This window comes from Engystomops pustulosus, chromosome 4 (assembly GCF_040894005.1).
Source record: "Engystomops pustulosus chromosome 4, aEngPut4.maternal, whole genome shotgun sequence".
Taxonomy (NCBI): Eukaryota; Metazoa; Chordata; class Amphibia; order Anura; family Leptodactylidae; genus Engystomops; species Engystomops pustulosus.
Genome location: NC_092414.1, coordinates 166,560,576 through 166,581,130, shown reverse-complemented (window position 1 = coordinate 166,581,130; position 20,555 = coordinate 166,560,576). Strand labels below are relative to the sequence as shown.

Sequence of the window (20,555 nt, the reverse complement as noted above, 5' to 3'; positions counted from 1 at the left end):
CAGATTGAAAGTTCAATTCCATTCAATACAGAAGTTCACTACAATTTAACTTTCTTGAGAAAACCCAGACAATGATTAATGAGAACCTCTTGGGTGAACAGTTTATTAAAATGGCCATGTCAACCTTTCCTTTCTGGGTCATTGAGAGGAGATGTTATTTAGAGATAGACTGAATTAATGTCTTGATTTGACACCTTGCACGTTACAGTTAACCATTTTATTTTCATCAAAAATTGAAATGAACGGAAAGATTCAGACTAATATACTTTATTGTTAATATATATATAATGGAAGGACTTTTGTATCAATTCTAAAATTTGCTTACCTATTTTATAGTTTAGTGTAGAATTGAGAAGTTAGAAGAGTTTTAAATAAACATGCAAAAATCTTTCACTTTTATTTAGCAAATTTTTATTTGGCAAAATGTAAATGACGCAGAAGAAAATTATTCATTTAATTCTCATATAGATACATAATTTAGTTAAATGTTCATATATAAATAAGAACTTTGCATATAGTACAAGTGAATTTAAACAATTAAAAGATGGAGAAAAGCATATTTCACTTTTCTTTTAGTTTTGATCCATTAATTAAATCGCTTGGCAGAGGATTGATATTTGCAAATACTTCATTCTTCATCCTGGAGACCTGCAAGACAAGATAAAGATTTAGTCACTTTAATGCTATGACCCACATAGAAGCTATAGAGACTTCAGCCACATTGCCCTGTCCTGGGATCTATTCAATTACATGGGAGGTGCCTGTGGCCTGCTATTATCTAGGGTAGGGGGTTTTATGAACAACACTTCCTCATATGCATTATCCCCTGATAAATCCTCTCCCTCTGAGAATTTTATCATCATCTCCAAAGTCCAAGATTGTCTTGTGGACAGAGAGTGTGTATGTAGGAAGTGAAGACCCCAGGACTCCGGGATTACCCTGCATGTCAAACTGCCTATACAAGCCACTCTGTGATGTTTTAATCTTCATGTTAACTTTGCCTGGATTTATCCATCAGCACTGGACCCCCTACAGCCAATATTGACCAGACGCCACTAGACCCTTCTGTCTTATTACTACACACTTCCCACCCGTGGGAATTAGTTGGAGGTTGAGGTCCTCCAATCCGTCAACTCTATTGTGTTACTCATAATATAATCAAATACCTATCTATTTCAAAAGCCTGAGAAGTAACCTCAAAGACACACTAAATTTGTCTAATATAACACATAAAGAAGTTTTTACAGATTGTGTTCTCATTCTCTTCACACGCATATGTTACTCGGTTACCAAAATGAGTTTATTGAAATGTATATACAGTTGTTTACATAAAAATATAATAAACCATCATCCATTTATAATGTATGTATAACATTATACATACATACATACATACATACATAAATGTATCTGATAATGAGTCCAAAGGAAGGGGGTTGCCTACTGGAAGTATGCTTTACAAGGTGAACTAAGGAAAGGCTGAATGTCAAATCTAGCCAAATGGTAAAGTTAAAAGGGACTCAAAATGTTCGGTATCTGGGGTGAAAGAGGCAACTGTCCCACAACCACATGAGATCCACCAATAGCACAAAGTAATAACATATTTTTCATAAATTTTTCAGGTAGAACTTACAAGCTAAGATATCAAGACTATACCATCACTCAATGATATCCTATGCATGTATCAATGTGTAGTCATAATGAATTTAAGCCTTTGTCAGCATTTTATGATATTGAAATCTTTTTGAGCAGACCACCTAATTTTGCTCAGAAAAATGGTATTTTAAAAGGGTGGTCTGCTCATAGGGGAACAGCTTCCATAGTGTATGGGGATACAATGCAGTCACTGAAAAAGATAGAAAGGGGGTCTTCCCAAAGGGGTGGTCTACTGGAGAACATTCACTGTATTTATGAAAAAATAAGATTGAGCTAAGATTTTGGTAGACACATAATAAACTGTACCCTCAGAACATGAACTTATCCTCAAAGATGTGATCCACCAAATGTAAAATGTTTTTTTCTTACTGGCAAAAGTTATTGACTCTTATTTCCTTATATAGGAAGCATAGGATAAGTCCAAGTTAGTATAGCCAGTATAGACTGGCGTGCCCACATGCCAAGGTTAAACATTCGCCTGCCTTGGTTGTATTCAAAATTTAAACTGAACCAAGACACAGGCATCAGATTGTCTTCCTGTTGGCACAATACAGTCACAACCTGGGTACAATCTGCTATGATTGTTCTATTACTTTAAATCATTCCTATTGTTATGCAAAAAAAAGTGCCCAGTCTTTAACTCTAAAATTACCCTCCATCCTCTGGCCTTCCCACACAAAATATTGTGAACATAATTTTAATTTCCTAAGCACTGGCACATTTCCTTCTTTCGTACTAATAAAGATCTCTTTCTTTGCCTATTTTCCATTCATGCACTTAGGGGGGTGTTGCCACCCCACCCCCTCTGTACACCCCATTGCCCATTTCGCAAAATCATGGGGAGAAACTTTCTGGACAATTTAATCTCTCCAGGGTGTTACTTAGCTAAACCCCTTTCACTATCAGGTTTTCTTCACCCCTCCTCTCCCTCTCTCCCTTATTTTCCTTCAAGTCTAGATTAAATTTTGCAACCCCTGATATCTTTCTTTCTCTTGCAGACACATGCTGCTTATGTAAATGAAGTTCTTTATACTCCCTCCCCATCTAAGGACCTCAGACTTAAATGTGTGCAAAAGCTGCTCTCCCCTGCTAACTCTTTAGCACAATTACACCTCTATTCTGTTACGGAGGCCTGGTGAGGGGAAAAAAATCATTTTTAACTAATAACACGTGCTGGCTGGTTCAGATAATTACTAGGAAGTCGGCTTATGAGAGCGGTTAAATATTCGCTACAATTGAATCAAAGATAAACTGGACATTTCATGGTTATGTTTCCCATTATATTGTCCCACTGCTCCATGCCGGATCTCCTCGTTTCATATGAGCAATGGCGGAAAAAAAAAAGTAGATGTATTATATGGCAGTGGTAGTTGGTGGCGACTGCAATGATGTATCTATAACTATAATATTAATCAGGCTTGATGAAGGTGTTACACACCGAAACGTCGCCACTTGTTCAATAAAGTTCACCTTTTATTTTGAAATTTTGAACCATGGAGTGCTGCCCGCTTTCTACTTTATTTATAATATTAATCAGTGATACAGGAGATAGATACATTTATGTACAGCGTGTTGATGCTGCAGACAATCATCTTCATACATGGCCGTGTGCATACTACTGATGTATTATTATGATATTTATGGCCACCGTCTGACTGCTGCATAGAGATTAATCATCATCCAGCTATGGGGGTAGATACTGGTAAAAGCGAGTCTGCAGTGTACAGATAAAACATTATGCCGCGGTTACGTTAAAAAGGCCATTTTGTCAGTCAAAGTTTGCGTGTGCAGATTGTAAGGGAGCAGACAGGTTTCTTTCTTTCAGTGTATTCCTGCAGACATTGTCCTCCTCGCTTCCTTGTATACTATGGTTTATGCATGGTCTTGTGTAAAGACAAATAGACAAAGCAGGAGGGGGGGGGATCTTTTTTTTTCCCAAAGACACAGAGGAATGTGTCAAAGATGGAGACAGAGGAGAAGAGTGGGAACATCAAGGCCTCTGACTAATGAATATCAAGTTTGCCCTTGAACCTCACTGGGCTTTGCCATTCCCAGGCCCCAGACAAGGGCTGAGGCATGTCTGAGACCAGCTGCAGGGGGACTGGGCTATGGCTCATCTCAGACACTTTGACAGGCCAGGACTTTGCTGTGCATATTTCGGGACTGCCTAGCATCTCCCCTGGCAACCAAAGCCAGAATCCTGTCTGTGCCCCAGCTAGGGGAGATACTGTCTACAAGCGTTACAGAACTCTTTCCATGCTGGTTTCATCTGTCACAATGACAAGAACTTCTCATACAATTCATGTGGGTGTACGCCTGACAAAACGAAAAAACCTACACTTTTCTGCATACTCCTTCTCTTCTAAGCATTGCACAAGCCATTCCCATTACTCACAAAGTCCCTAATGCATTTTGCTGCAGTAACTGGAAGCTTTTAGGCACATAATTTGGCCAAACCATGTCAAAACTCTTTACAGGAACCCAGTCATTAAACTGAGATCCAACTTATGCAGGTGCTTAACTGGCTTTTAGAGTGGCGGTAATGTAAATTTAGTAAATGTGTAAAGACTGCATTTATTATGTGGAACTGGGAACAGAATACACATATAGTTATATACATATAGTTTCCCTATATGTGACTGGGGATTAGGAGGAAAACATCATAATCCGATGGGGATGTGTTTACATTTTTCTTGACTACCTTCACTAAAATTGATCTGTTCCATATTTGTGATGCATTTTATGATGACAATTTACAATTATGTGATACGTTTCTACAGTCACACTATTTACACATGTTTGTGTCTGACATTGGTGTGACTGATTCATGCAGGCGCGCCATAGTTGGATACGTCTATGTACACTCCCAGCTGTTTTTTTTTTTGTTTTGTTTATAGTGCAGTCAACCACATTTTCTTATAATGAGATGAAATTTACTTATACGCTGAAGTGATATCAGTTTTAATATTGGAAGATATAACAGAAATAGTAATCTATTGTGTGTGAACTGAGACTAAATACACTGGGTATCTTTATTCTTAAAGAAGAAGATCTTTATGTTGTCAAATATGATTCATTATCAGTAAATACAGCTATGGCATACAAGCACTTAACTCATTGTCTATGCTGTAATATATCATCTCCTACACAAAGAAGTGACCATAACCTTCACTGATACAACTCCAGTAAATGTAAAGCCAAAGTCCAGTCCATGGTAGTCTTAGGACTTTTTACTTTACAATATGTCCCCAGAACACCTATGGATCTTTAATATGATCTGTCACATGTTACAAGAGGAGTGCTTATACTTGAGGGACATTGGAGGCGATTTAGCTGAAATGTCTGAGAGCAGAATTATTCTAGTTGCTAATGGCAACCAATCAGTTCTCAGTTTTCATTTTATAAACTGTTATAACCTCTCTCCCTCTCTCTCTCTCTCTCTCTCTCTCTCTCTATATATATATATATATATATATATATATATATATATATATATAAAATTAAAATCATTTATAATAGAATAGTGTTAGATGTCAACACTGTTATGAGGAGATTTTAGTAACATTACCTATTTTAGGGTGTCTAGCAGTATTCCATCTCCATTGAAGTATTTTAGCATTGCACTTATTTAGGCACAGAAATTCCACAATTTTTAAGGCACCGGACCATTACAAGACTATAAACAATTATAACCCACTAACGCTAATTATGTAGTATTGAATGTTCAACTTCAACTTTGGCCCATATACAGGATACTGAAAGTAAAGATTATAGTAATACACACGTTATCCATTTATTATTATAGCCTTGCTTTTTCTGCATAAGAGTAACAGGAATAAGCGTCTTCAGGTGATTGCTTTTACTATTCCCCCTTTTATCTGCGTGCAATAGTATATTCCCAAACACACAGGATTTTTCTCCTTAACTGACTGAATTATTGTGGAACAGACCACTGCTCTCCCAAACCAGAGGGGTCTCACTACCATAGAAAACAATTACTGGACTGCATTACCCCTGGACTTGAATGTTTATTTTCTGCCATAGAATGTGAAGCAAGACAATAGCAATGAATAGATAATAATGTATATTATAAAAAAGAAAAACATGTTGCTCCATATCTTTGCACACAACAAAAAATAAACCCTGAATGTCATTTGATACTACAGAATATAATAATGATAATGTAGATTTCCACTTTTTTTTTGCTCCGTGCTAATATCTGGCTCCTCTTTTCTCCTTCAGAATAAGATCCTAATGAAATCCACAAGCACACGAGTCAATTCCACGCACTGTGCTCACACCAGCAAGAGATGCAAAGCCATGCACAAGGCCTGATCCCTGGCTTTACACGCCACTCTGCCTTGAATTCTCTGCTGTTACTGGCACAAAGCCCCAAACAGCCCATCCGTGGATTATCACCCTTATCTGCAGATTAGAACGGACAGGGCCACAGCTGAGCTTGGAAGCATGCAAAGGAACGCCCACTCTTTTCTTCTGCACAGACCCATTTAACATACTGAAATGTTTCTTGGAGAAAAGCTTAGCCATACTAAATATCTTCCTCCTTCCCTGATACCGAGCAATAGAAATGACTAGCCTGGGAACATCAATTAGAATAGTACAATCTCAGATCACAGTAATGACAGTGTGTAAGCGAGAACGCATAGGATCTAAGATGTAAATCTTCCCTGTGGATCCTACTGTAATCCTCGCTGCTTCTGTTTCTGGCAGTGGGCACAATGACTAAATGTTGCTAAGGCTTTTCTCGGACAGAAACCAGAGCTATCATCTAAAACAAAGCATTCAGATCATCTAGATGCAGCAGAATGAAAGAGTAAAATTGTATAACTGGTGGTAAATTTAACCCTAAGAGATAGGCTACATTTAGGGATACAGTGTTAGGCCTCTTTATTGTTAGAAATGCACATGTAGCCCCATCATTACATAATTTATAAAGCCTTACTGATATTATAAACCTACAACTTTTCAACGCAATACAGTACTGAGAGATACCAATATCACACATACTTCAACAGAATAAATCAGTTCATGTGGCTCAGGGAAAGGGTTAATCTCCCTCCTCTGACATAGCCAAGGCACAGACTGATTACGTGACTTTAACTGGGCCAACCAGCCTTTCCAGAGAAAATACATTATCCCCATATTCATTAAGAAGCTTTCCTCATATGGAAATTTTTTTTTATCCCTGCAGGCATATCTTTTTCACATCAGCATGGTAAAGACTTTACAAAGCAATCTGGGCCTCGTAATGAAGGAAACCGTGGAAGGAAAGAAACTCCCCGCTAATATGGAAAGGTTTAGGTAAAAGACAAATATTTGTGGGGTTTTATAGGCTGATAAAACTAGCACGATTGTTATGATGGTGAGACATGGTTAATAATAAATGGCACAGATGGTGGTGCAATAAACAATATGAACAACTCACACTGGATGGATGGATGGATGGATGGATGGATGGATGGATAGATAGATAGATGGGTAGATAGATAGATAAATAGATAGATTTGTCCAATGTTGTGAATTATCAACCATACAAAGCCCACTGTACCTTTGACTACCCCACCAAAGGAACCTCTTGTGGACCCCTAAGGTCTAGTAAAATATAGTAACTTCTCTGAAACCAGCATGAAACTTTACTTTGGATTACCTACATATAACATGTCTATGTTCACATCTGTCATATGCCTCCACCACAGATTCTATCATATTTAATAAGAAGTAGCAATGCATGGTGAACACAATGGTCCCATTACAAGTCAATAGAGTCCATCAGGTGCCAATGGTGTCTATCGTGAGATAAATCTGGCACAATATAGGTGTAAACAGATATATCAGAGGTAGGGCTTAAAATATACAGTAATATTTTCTGTAAGGCTGAAGGTAACACAGGTCAACAATGTTGTTCAGATGGACAAATTCAGAAAATCCTAAATCCTTTTTTATAGTTTGTAAAAAAACTGATTTTGTTGAGTCAAGGAAACTAGATGCTAGGTACACAATCTCCTAGCAACATCTTTATTTTAAGAGAATTAGTATAGTACACAATGCTGATACTACATGACACTGTCAACCTTATATACAATCAATTTCATTTTTTCTCATTTCTCCTTCCATGTAATTGGTCCTACGCCTCCATATGGTTCCCTGGAGGCAGCAATTGAGGTGGGGATATAATTTCTAATATATACCTCCACCTTTATATCTCACCACATCTGCAGTGGAGCTTGCAGTGTAGTATACAATAACATGTCCTGGAAACTTTGTTCTGGAAGAGCTTTCCTCTGTACTATTCCATACCCATAATAAAATGTATCATAGTAAAAGATAATGGGACCACCATTGCGGCCTAGCTCTGATCTCATACCAATTCCATGTCCCTGTTACCTATTCCCCACCCCACAGTTATTCTGTAAATAGTTTCTTGGAACCCAGTATGAAAAGGGATAGGACCCAAAAGAACTGAGCCCTGTTCTTGCAAGGGCCCCATAGCAATTGCATGATCCTCTTCTGTGTCAACCTTGTCTGTGCACACAGCTGAGCTTATACAACAGGAAAAGCTCCCAGGGTTTTTTTTAATTCATTATGCAGAGGCTAAAGGGTTATTTTTGAACACTTTTTAGAACTGTATAGAAAAACACAGCTGACTACACCTTTTATGTCTTTTTCACTTTGGATTCCCATTGGTGACAGATACACCCTGAGTATGTGCACCAGCTGTTAGGCTCAAACTCAAACATAGGCTCGGGACAGAAGGACCTCATTTGGAAAATAGCCACTTGGCTCATAGGAGAGAACGTCCAGGATAATCTCTCCAATTCTACAACTGTACGCACCTCAAGTATGACAGATGATGAACAAGGTGTATATTAAGGTGTTCATGCACTTTTATCAGGCTGTCAGATGAACGCTTTTTGGCTTTTTCTGGGACAGTTCCCATCCACATGTGTGTTTGGATTGGCTGAGCGTAGATGTGTTTTCAATGAGTAGAGGGGAATAAAGTACTGTGAAAATCAACATGCCAGAATGCGCCCATATTAGATGGTGAAACAGTCCCACAGAAATTAATGGGGTCCTCTATGGCCTACTTTTAAAAAACATTGCATCCCACCCCCAACATTTCTTTTTTTTTTCTCATTTTAATTTTCATACACTTTGAGAGTAGATGATGATAGTAGTACATGATCTCATATACTGCAGGGTATTAGGATGTACTTAGTCACCAAATAACAAAAGTAAGACTTTTGGTCACTCATGTGAATGCTGAAACTAAGTTAAAAACCTTGTAATGTATTTTACAAGAGTTTGTAAACAAGATTTTGTACTAATGTTATGTACATTTATTACCATGACTTAACAGGGTTGTACCAGGTTTTAACGTTATCCCCTATTCACAGGATGGGGATGAAAAGCTGATCAGTAAGGGTACATCTCATGGGACACCCACCAAACATAAAAATGACACCCAGTAATCTGGAGAATGGGGGGCATATGTCCTGCTGCTCCATTCAATGCTATGGGAGTGTCAGAAATCTATGGCACTAAGACAGTGAATGGGATATAGACAGTGAATGGGAGTGCCGGAGATAGCTGAGTGCTGTGCTTGGCATATGCCGACACTTTCCTACTATTGAATGAAGCGGCAGCACACATGCTCGACCTGTTGTTCTCCCCATTTGTGAAAAAGGGACCCCATTCTCCAGATTGCTGGGGGTCCCATTCTCATAATCAGTGGAAGTCCCAACTTGTTATCCCCTATCCTGTAAATAGAGAATAACGGATGGAAACTTGCAACTTGCAACTTCATGATCATGAATTAGGCAGACACGTCGATTTCTGCGTTCCCCAATTACACCTCAATTTGAAAGATTTAAACAATATAGGAATATTTTGTTTTATCCCAAAGGAATTGTAAATTGTTGGATATGTTGCTCTTTATTAAACATTCAAACTTGGTACAACCCCTTTAAAAGAATGCAAGTAGCTGTGGATACTATTCATGGAAAAGAGTAATTGGACAGCCGTTGGAGCATGATCATGACTGACACTAAGACAATAAAACAAGAAATTGATTGAATATCATTAGTTGTGTTCTATAATTTTGTAGATAAGTCTGATGTTTATGTTATTATTGATATTGAAATGTGTTGTAATTCATTTTACTAAACCCATCCAAATTCTACTACCAAGCTTCATAAACATGCATTGTGAAAGACATTTATTCAGAAGGGGGGATGTTAGTAAAGGCTATGGACTAGTTAGGGTACATATCACAGTACAGGTGGTCCCCTACTTAAGGACACCAGACTTACAGACAACCCATAGTTACAGACGGACCCCTCTGACCTCTGGTGAAGCTTTCTGAATGCTTTACTATAGTCCCAGATTGCAATGATAAGCTGTAAGGTGTCTGTAATAAAGCTTTATTGATGATCCTTGGTCCCATTACAGCAAAAAATGTTTAAACTCCAATTGTCACTGGGGCAAAAAATTTTTTTGTCTGGATCTACAATTATAAAATATACAGTTTCGACTTACATACAAATTCAACTTAAGAACAAACCTCCGGACCCTATCGTGTACATAACCCGGGACTGCCTGTACTGTATTGTACAAATTAAGTAGCTTGAAGCTGTCAGGCCCCCAATTATAATGTATTGTTTATAGTACAGGTCTTCTCATATAGGAAAGATACACCATATGGGCCCCCTAGGCCTCTTGGACCGCACACTCTGCACCCCCTCAGGTTACCCTCTTACTGTACTGAATATCTGAGATGTGTAGAAGAGGAAATCGTGTAAAGATTATGTTCACACCTCACGCTGCTACAGCTTCTTTTATGGTGCTTACTGGTGAATCTGTTGTTATTATTATTTTTATTATTAATAATACTAATAATAATAATATTTGCCCATTATTATTGTGGGTGAGTCTGGGCAGACTTGAGTGTCTATCATAGGGCAAAGCACTTCACATATAGTAGGTCATGGACGCAGATGCTGTGTAGTTAGTCAGTAAGATAATACTAAGAAGACTAAATTTAGTGTAAAAAAGTTATTAGTGAAAGTTGATGTTTATTTATTCTCAGTGGTACGTTGCATCCATGTGACTTCGGCAGCCAATCACTGACCAGAGTGGTGATGCCTTTATGTTTAGCATTGAGGCCAATGACTGGCTAAGGGTCATATTACATGAATGGCACAGCTACAGGAAAATAACCAAAAAACAGTAGGGGTTGCATCGGTTCATATTTTTATTATCATTAATATGGATAATAAAACCCATAAACTGCAGATTTCAGCCTAGCAGGTCTTATGGCAGCATAGGGATTTAGGTACATACTGTATATAGCAACAGGCTTATTTTTTATGTTTTGGGTAAAGAAAAGTCCAGTTTGAAGTTTATATTATTGTATTTGTACTTTTGTACATGTGTTGTATTTTATCTGGTTGCACTGGCATCACTTTGCTCCCTAAGAACTGCCAGCCAAGCAATTTAGAATAGAATGAAATCATGTGTCAAAGCGAGCCAGCAAACCCCAGTTATCATTTGATATGCTTTTAAAACATTGCTAGCATGAAAAATTGTTATGGACTAATAACAGGTATGTCACAAAGCTACAATAGTTGTTGCATCTTGCAAATTCTTGATGTGTAAGGAAAGGCACTAGAGCCTCCTTCAATGGGCCACAGTATTATTCATCATTAAGTTTTATTATTACTTGGTACACCTTTCATTTGAATGTCAGGACTAGGTGCTAGGCTATACTTTAAACATAATGGCAGGTCCACTCATTCATTACTTGCCTTTCTCTTCAATCATTCCACCGCCGATGTATAGGCGGTGAAATTCCAGATGACTTTCACGCATTTATTTCAGAAGTTAGATTGGTGGATGTAATTTTATTTTTCATTTCATTTGGTTGCTTACTCAACAAACCAAAATGTTATTACATCCAGCTTTTCTAGATGTAACACAGACAAACCCTATTGTCTAAACACTACGGTAAAAGTCTACTATGATTTACCATACATTTAGGCAATTTTCAGTTTTGCTGTTCTGAAACCACATGATTTAACAAATCCTTATATTAGGTGTTTTAGAAACATGGCTTCACATATTGTATGTGTTCCCCCCCCCCCCTTGATTTTACAAAGCCCGGGAGTGAACTGTCTGAAACATATATGAATACTATATTTGTATACAGTATATATCCGCTTTCTTCTTTGTCTAGACTATGTTGTGACTCTGATCTGGAAAATTGTCTTTTTAAGGTGGCCTCATCTGTGGTTGGATTTATTCAAGGGTTTTTGCTTTTCCTTTCAACTAATGTCTGATTTATTTTAGGGGGTCTATTCTGAGTTCTAAATAAAGTTAGCAGTTTGGGGTCTGAATTGATTTTAGGGTTAGAATTCATTTAGTTCTGGTTTCAAGTGTTAGTGTCTGATATTATTTTTGCTTGTTATATGAGATCTGTGTGCCTGGATGTCAGCTATGGTATTAGATTATGGGTCTATTCTGAGATCTGAATTTATTATATGGTCTCATTTTGGGTTTGATGACCCAATCCTACCCTATCCTATCATTGACAGATTTTATCCACTGCCTTAGATTTATTCCTAGGCATTATAAAACACAGAGGAGGGACAGTACCTCAAGTCGAGAAGAACATGCCAGTGTGAGTGTGGGTACTGTGCCTTCTCAGCTTCTACAACCTATGGGCAGATTCACACGCAGTATGCCCACCGTGCGGGCATACTGCCGTGTGCTGGAGTGGAGGAGGAGGTGACCCCTCCTCCCTCCATAGAGAATAGCGGGACACGGCCGCACACACGCCGAAAGAAAGAGCATACTCTATCTTTTTGCGGTGTACGGCCCGGATCGGTGCCACACATGTGTGGCACCATACCTGCACCGTGCCGCTATTGCCGTCTATGGGGACGTACAAGCGGCCGCAAATTTGCGGCCGCATGTACGTCCCCGCAGACAGCCATGTTGGCACTGGCTTTGAAGTTGGACAAAGAATTAAAAGAAATCGACCACCACAATCAAGGATTGTAAACCAAGCACACTTACTTGCTGGTAAGTGCCCCCTCTGGCAGGCTCTCCTCCTTTGTACCTTGTTTTTTTTTTTAAAAAGGCTTTAAAAATTATTCAAATCCAGGCTCATTTGCATCATTTTAAGCTTTTATTAAGTCTCTTTTAAGGTCATAATAAGCTAAAAGAAGAGCAGATCCTTCCAGAGGGAGAACACACCAGCAAGTAAGTGTGTTTGGTTTACAATCTTTCATCCTAGTGGTAGATTTACTTTAAAATCTACCAGATATGTGAAGAGGGAAACAGCCACATAGAAGCCCTCCCCAATGGAAATTACATCACTCACATCTATTATGTCATTTTCTACACTAAACCATAACTACTAAAATTGGATAAACTGGAAAATGTTAAATATTGTTTTTACATCCAGTAAAGTACCAAATATTCTGCCAGATTTATAATAATGGCACACATGGTATGGTAAACAGCAGACATGTTAGAAATGTGTGTCATTCTTATATTTCCTGATAGTTAGCTATAGTCTAAATTAATATTTTATACCTAAATTGTGGTCCTTTCTTGATTATGACCCTTTTATTAAAGGTGATATGTCATCCCTAATCCCCATCATTTATCTATATGCCCTTAGTCTTTGGAAATGAAGGACATCAACATTAACTATTTCATTTTGACCTTTATTTGCAAACACTATGCATGCGTTCCATATCTGCAGATTTATCTCTATATTATTTTACCTGGTTCTAACAGCAAAAATAACACATTTTGTAACATTCTAGTAAGGATCATTAATATTCACACATAATCTATTGCATTTGAGTACTGGCATCTTCTGCGTGCAGATGCCGCTAAGTCATTTGGCTCAGTAGTAGAATGGCCAGATTAGTAGCATGCAACATGTCCAGAGCTAGAAATACAGTTTCCAGATCTCACACATCCCTTAAGTTATTGAATGAGTTAACTCTAGCCTTATAGACAAGCAGTTCAAAATGTCTGACTTAATCCAATGAGGTGAGAGGGGTATGTGTATGGCAGCGAGACTAGGCTTCTAGCAAATACGGCTGCTCTTCCCTACAGAAAACACATTCGGTATGAATACAATGAGGATATGGCAGCAATGAGGTAAAGAATCTGTTCTCTCCACCACCACACCGCTATTGGTATACACCCCCCCCCCCCCCCACTTTCCCATCACTGCCTGGAATAAATTAAAGCTGGGCATCTGTACAATAGCAGCAGACATAAATTAAGAAGTGCTCTGCCAATCTCCCCACAATTTGACGGTTACAGTAGCTCTTCAAATATAGTGACAGCTTGGAGTCCTTTCATCTTCCTGTTCATGTCATATTTCCTCCCTTCCCGCATCTTCCATCCTTTATTTTATCATTTCATTTTGCTGTGGCTGAGCACTAACATATTTACTTCTCTTTGCCCTAAATCACATTCTGGATCCCGATATTTGGAGTTATAATAAAGCCTTACATTTCATGCCTTATGTAGTTCAAAAGTGAACCAAGAGTGTAGTAAATAAATGCTATTATAGATTTTTCTATTGTTCAATATTTGCATATTTGGCAAATATAAGTTTCCACCTATCCCCCTTTCTAATAGATGACTGATAACAGGAGGCCCCATATTAGATCCAATGTACACTAACTCGTCATTAGAAATCCGTCTGCAGGTCAGTTATTCAGCGTAGATGAGGATCATTGCTGTAACGTATGTAGGACTCTGAAAACACTATTTAAATGCAAACATGGCCCAGGAATTCCTCAGACATTGCTGCATTCACCAATTATATATGGATGATGAAGCTCTGAAGCCCCTATTTAATGAGCTATAGCTAGCTTTTCAAAGCCAACAAGTGGATCTAACTGGTGAAGATACAGGGTCAACATCTGTTAATGAATGAAGGCCCCTATACATATGAAAGTGGGACATGCACAGGCATTCCTCGCCTAAGAGGGTATTAGGAATTTATTTTGTTATTTTTAAGGTTTACTGAGCTTCATATCACATAACATAACTAAACAAAAATACATGATATATAATCTAATTATAGACAGGCATCATGAGAAAAGAAATAGTTCATTATTAAAATAAAATCCTCCTAATTTCTATGCGGTGTCTAGGTCGGCTGTAAAAATTTTTGAGATGACCACTTAAAATTGCATTTGAAAATGGTCTTCTAGGAGATTGGTTTCCTAAAGAAGAAATAGTCTTTTTTGTAACCTGGTATTGTAACATTCAGTAACAATTTGTGGAGCTGAGTGTTTCTACAAGAAATCTCTTTGGTTATGGAAATAGTTCCAGTTGGGGAATGCTATATCATGTTTATTGTCTTCTTTCCATATGCAATGTAGAATACCTTTAAAGGAAGTCTACCACCAGGATGAAGGATTGTAAACTTAGTACACTGACATACTGTGTACTGTGTACCCCCTCTGGCAGGATTTGCTCTTCATTTAGCTTATTATGGCCTTGTTTTTACAATAAAAAGGATTTTAGCCATTTATGCCTATGGAGCCTGGAGTCCCTTAGGGCCATTTGCATAATTTTAAAAGCCAATTTTTATAAAAACCAGTTCATAAAAATCCAAAATAAGGGCAGATCCTGACAGGGGGGGCAGATACAAATAAGTCAGTGTGTTAGGTTTACAATCCTTCATCCTGGTGGTAGATGTCCTTTAAAACCAAATCAAATATATACTTTTATTCACATTGAATCTCTCCTTTTTGTGACCCTACTCTTGCCATAGTTGACACCATGGCTTTGGACTATATTGTGAAGTTATGTTTGGTTACCACTAAATGTAAACCTATAGTATTTAAAAGTGCTGAAAAGCCAAGTTTAAGGCCTTATTGACACAAACATGCAAAACAGGATACAGATAGATGTGGTTTGTGAGCCATTTTTTGTCCAGTGGATATTGATGGGTGGAGCGCAATCCTCTCTAGCAATTTCCCTTGTAAAATAGTAGCTTGCACCATGCCTCACCTTACCATGCACAATAGAAGTTTATGGGAGCTGTGAGCTGGACGCAGCTCACAGCTAAAACAAATGGTCATCTGCATGAGGCCTAATGGTGTTATATCTGACACACTGATATCTAGATACACAGAGGTACATTAAATTTTGCATACTGCTACACATACTGTTAAGAAATCTTAGATAAAATACACCTATCTATGCCCCAAATGTGAATAGTATACTCCAATGAACTGGCACCAACCTAAATAGAATCCTTGACCAACCCAACTTCAGTTTTCAATAATATAAAGAAGCCCCGCTGAGGTTGGGGTAACACATTCAAAAACACATCTGACCTTTAAACTTTCTTTGCCTTTGTGATTAGATCCAGATTTTGAGATCAATTACTACTTTAGATGATATCATTCTGATGGATTCACCCATAAAGTCATTTTCATATTTTTAAAAAATGGTGCAGAAACTTACATCATATCTACCCTACAAGTGTTTATACTGTATGCACCCATAGTACACAGGCTACTGCACATTTGTAAGGTGGTGAAGTAAAAGAATAATGTCTGACTACACCAGATTTATTGAAGGAAATTGTTTAGAGGGCTGTTGTTAGGTTATTTCTGTATTTTTGCAGTAAAAATGCAGCAATAATTGTAAAAAGTTGTAAATCATCTTGAGTAGTGGATTATATCATAGGCGGTTTGGGTGGTAGTCCAGGGCCTAAGCCTTCTAGGGGGCCCATGGCCACCCAAATCAACCCCCAAATTTTATACTGAGAAGGGCCTTTACCTATGAAATCCTAATACATCTGTTTTTGGTCTCAATACACATGTACACAAGAGCCATTTCAGGGCCTTTGCAGGTCCTCCTAAAGTCCTAAAACTGCAGATTGAAATCAGGCAGAAAGGACACATCCTCGATACCCCAAGAAGCTGATTCTAGTAACATATGTAGGAAGTGACTTCCAGACTTGTAGGGGCTAATTCATACAGCGCAGGACCCACGGCAGTCTTAATCCACCCCTGATCATTATAACGCCAAAGATTTAAAAAATAGTTGGAGGACCAGAATTAATTCATGTTTTGTCAAATTTAGAAATTAGCCTAGCCAAGTAAAATCATGAATTAATTAATTATTACAGAATTTTTACACTACATATTGAATATTTATGTTATTACATCTTAATAAAAATCGATTCATTTTCAGTGGAATTATGAATAAAGTAAATGTACATGGTCTAAAATTATAAAAGCAAATTTAAAAAAATTAAAAATATTTTAAAAAGCCTAATAGCATTTAAGGAAGTTGATATTAGGAAATTTTTATTAAATGTTTTATGCTTGCTATATTATAAAATATGTATCTGCTGTATTCATCTCCATCAACAGCCCCCTTCCCCCATCCCAATCACATAATCTCAATGCAGGGACAAAATATTCATTGGCACCCTATCAGACATGCATGCAAGAAACTAATTAACATGGGCAGACATGCAACCAGCGATAAAGCTCACTCTACACTCTCACACATAGGCACACATAGGCACACACATACACACACAAACAAGCCAGCCTTGTCTGGGGGGGACATTGAAAAAAAGGCTTTGTTGCTAATTTAGGCATCTGTCTGAGTCTGGTCTGGCTCTCCTGGCTGGACCATTTTTTTCCCATCCCCTTTGACAATGCTGGGAACATGCCCAGAGACCCCTCATTCAAATCCTCCCTTAACAATGCTGTCATTGTGCTATCATAGAGAAAAGGGGAAGGGGAGGAGGAGATCTGAATAAAATTGTTAACCCACGAAAGTGTTTACTAACAGACTCTGCAGCTGTCTGACAAACCAACAGTCGTGGGGCCTGACGAACTTGGGAGGAGGGGGTCTGCACATTAAAAAAAAAAACATTTTGGTTGAATGTCAGTCCCTATAAAACACACCACACAAGCTGCTTTTGTGTGCACTAGAAAAACCAACAACAGGAGAACAGTGTACCCATTATTGTGTGTTTAGACTAATGACGTGGTTACACAACATGGTGTCTATTGGGACAATCCTGTTTATTTGTGTACTTACAGCCACAATAAATTACCAGGCAAGAAGAACGCTGGGCAACTACAGACACAATTATATACACTTCTGCGAACAGTGAAACAATTATTTTTACATTGTTGTACATTACATATCTCTAGGAGACAATTTGTTATCATTCAATTGTACACCACCTAATACCATAATAAAATATTAACCATCAATCATTAAAATAAAATATCCAATGCAATGTGTATATCGTGCGCAGAATATATCTATATATTATGTATATATTAGCCTATCACCTTATCTAAAACAGGACCCGGTAAGGCAAACAGATAACAGTTGCTTAGGCAGAACCCATTAAAATTGTAAATGCTAACAAAGAACCTTCTGAAGGAGTAGCTATAGGAGGTGCTCTTGTTTTTAAGAAGACATCCATGTTTAACTAACGCATAGAAGTTGTGGCCCTGTTCCAAAATATAACAAAATCTGCAATGGTGCCCATAGGTTACAAATTGCCTAGAGATAACAAAAAATAATCTCAAAATGCACAAAGATGAAACATTTCATGATGATTTTTTATGTCAGTTGTGGGAACAAACCAAAGTGACCACAGGACATGAGGGACTGGAAGAAGTAACCAGTGCTCAGCATTGACTGCTTAAGGCATCATGCCAATGGAAATTAGGAATTGTTTGTTGCATCCAACGACTGCATACAAAGTATGGTCAGGGCAATAAATCACAGCACAACACAAAGTGTCTGCAGCACTGGACACCAAAGAATACTTGGGTGCACAAGGGTCTAGACATGAATTCACTAAACACTAAGGGGAATGGTATGAGAGGACTTGATGTAATTGTCCGTGCATGACATAATAGAGATGCTTTATAATGCTGTCTGACATATACATATTATATCCTCCTGGTCACAGATATGCAAAGTATCATGTTTAACAGAATAATTATAGTGGGCCCTCCCGTAAGTATTATACTAATTCAGTGAAAGAGAGGATACCCATAGCAACCAATCAGACCACAGCTTTTATTTTCCAATGTTCTCTAGAAAAAACTGGAACCTGATTGGCTGATACTGCCAACTCCCACACCACTCTTTGCAGATTTTAACAATTTGAATAATTTAATTTTTATGTTGGTTTGTCATCGTGGTTTTGGTTTTGTTTGATTCTAACAGGGTCTGAATCCCACTACTAAAATTAGACACATTGCCTGACATTTGACATGGCTGTTTTATTAAATAATTGCATTCCCCATGAAATAACAATTCTGCAGCATATTTTTGTATGATTCTATTATCCTTTCTACTATATTATAGTGGAGATCTATCAGAGAACAGTTTTCTGGTGTACACGCGCAGAAATAGTCACAATTCCTAGTGCATGGCCAGGAATTGTGACTATTTCCGCCTTACGGCATCTCCGCACCAAGTGGGCATGGAGGGGCGTGAAGGGAGCTGTTTCCAGTGGTGGAGTGGGACTTCGCATAGAATCGCCAAGCTGCCCACCTCTAGATATATCTGGCATGTGTAGGGGGCGTTAATAAACGATGCTGGCTGGTACACCAGGCACTAGTATATGATACATCCTCCGTTATGAGTAGTTGACTCATGAGTAGTGTTCGGACAGTATCGGGATGGGCAGGGATAAACTCCTACTAGGCTCCTACTTAGAACGCACACTTGGCAAGCACATTAACTTCAACTAGAAATATCAAAGTAATGATACAACAAAAGATTATTGGAAAAGATTCTCCACATTTGTTACCTCATGTGGAATACAAATAAATACACAGGTGTGACGGCTCTCTTAACACTTTATAAGCAAAAATGAACTATTTCTTTTTACTACTGCTATTATTTTCGTTGCCATTATATAAATATAGAATTTATATATTACTCTTGCTGTCTAGTGCCATCCCATATTTCTGAGGCTATAAAATAAATGTAAGTAGACAATGTAAAATAACTTGATAATGCATTTGTGGAGGTCATATTGTTCCTGATGGAGGCTGATGTTCCATTGTCCCCAGGCTGTTCAGCTCACTAGAAGTTTCTACATATTTCCCCATACAACCTAAAAAAAACTATAGGATTGGGATGCAAACTTGGAGTACACAAGTTAATTTATTAGAATAAGCTATACCTCCTGTATTTGTACCATTCTGGTATAAAATACCCCTCACTTTGTATAGTATTTTAAATAATGAAATTTCAAGAAAATATTAGAAAAATAACCAAATATAACCAATGACCCCCAAAAGGAACATATAAAGGATTTACATAGAGCGCTTTCACACTCTTACAAAGGGTCCTGCATTTACTATTGGACTTAATAAGACAGAATAAAAGTTGGGGGAGCAACTTTTGTTAGCCCTATGGTTATAGTGCCTACATATATTGGGAACAAGCAAAAGAGCAAATAATCTCATGATCATCAAAAGCTGACTAATCATTCTCTCTACATAGATCATTCAGGCTATAGATAATAAGCGAGGGGGAGGTGCTTACCCTCCATAGCACACTGTGCACCACTGCATGGTCCACCTTGCACCCTGCCTGCCCCTTTGGAATGATGGTGTGAAGTCACATTTCCTGGCAATAAGCCAGGAATTATGACTTTATCATGGCTTGTATGTCAGTACAGTCCAGGATAAACTTGACCCCATGTTTTTACAAAGATGCCCATAGATTTTAATTGCTACAAAGCTACATGGTCTGAATAGTTACACTACTGCTCAAAAGTTTGGGGTCACCCAGAGAATTTTGTGTTCTTCATGAAATGTCATATTATTATT

General features: G+C 38.0%; 1 long non-coding RNA gene across 2 annotated transcripts in view; it reads right to left on the bottom strand.

Annotated features, from left to right (window-relative positions):
- Nucleotides 1-402: 402 nt before the first annotated feature.
- Nucleotides 403-20,555, bottom strand: part of LOC140127614 (uncharacterized) — a 39,839-nt gene continuing 19,686 nt past the window's right edge. For both annotated transcript variants that reach the window (XR_011855028.1, XR_011855029.1), the window contains exon 8: nt 403-648. This is a non-coding gene — a long non-coding RNA (uncharacterized lncRNA). The remainder of the gene's footprint in view (nt 649-20,555) is intronic.